The sequence below is a fragment of the Myxine glutinosa genome, chromosome 7, assembly GCF_964187855.1.
Source record: "Myxine glutinosa chromosome 7, kmMyxGlut1.1, whole genome shotgun sequence".
NCBI classification, from domain to species: Eukaryota; Metazoa; Chordata; class Myxini; order Myxiniformes; family Myxinidae; genus Myxine; species Myxine glutinosa.
Window position 1 is genome coordinate 104,409,205 of NC_136267.1, and position 420 is coordinate 104,409,624.

The window sequence follows — 420 nt, forward strand, 5'->3', positions numbered from 1 at the left end:
CCACAACGCTTTGGGTTAAGTCGAGCTATTTATTCATTGCTCACTCGTCCACACTGCCGTGCTCGGGCCTGCGAGCCCGCATGTATATCCGGAAGCCACGCCTCACCTGGGGCGTGGCCGACACCCACTGGTGCGCGGAATTATGTCACTGTGCCAGCGAGCCATCGTGTCCGCGACAATATAACACATTCCATACCTGGTGTGCTCGTGAGGTACATGTACACATCCGCGAACTGAACATCCGGCCAGGCCGTCGGGTCGTTGATCCACGCTCTTGCCGGTAACCGGTATGGACAAATCGCAAAGCCAATTGCCGATAATTTGGTCTCGTATCTCTCTTTAGCTTCGCTTGGAAGATTGTCAAAATAGTTGTAAGACATGTTGATATAAGTGGCCAGTAGTATGTGACGAAATTCGTAA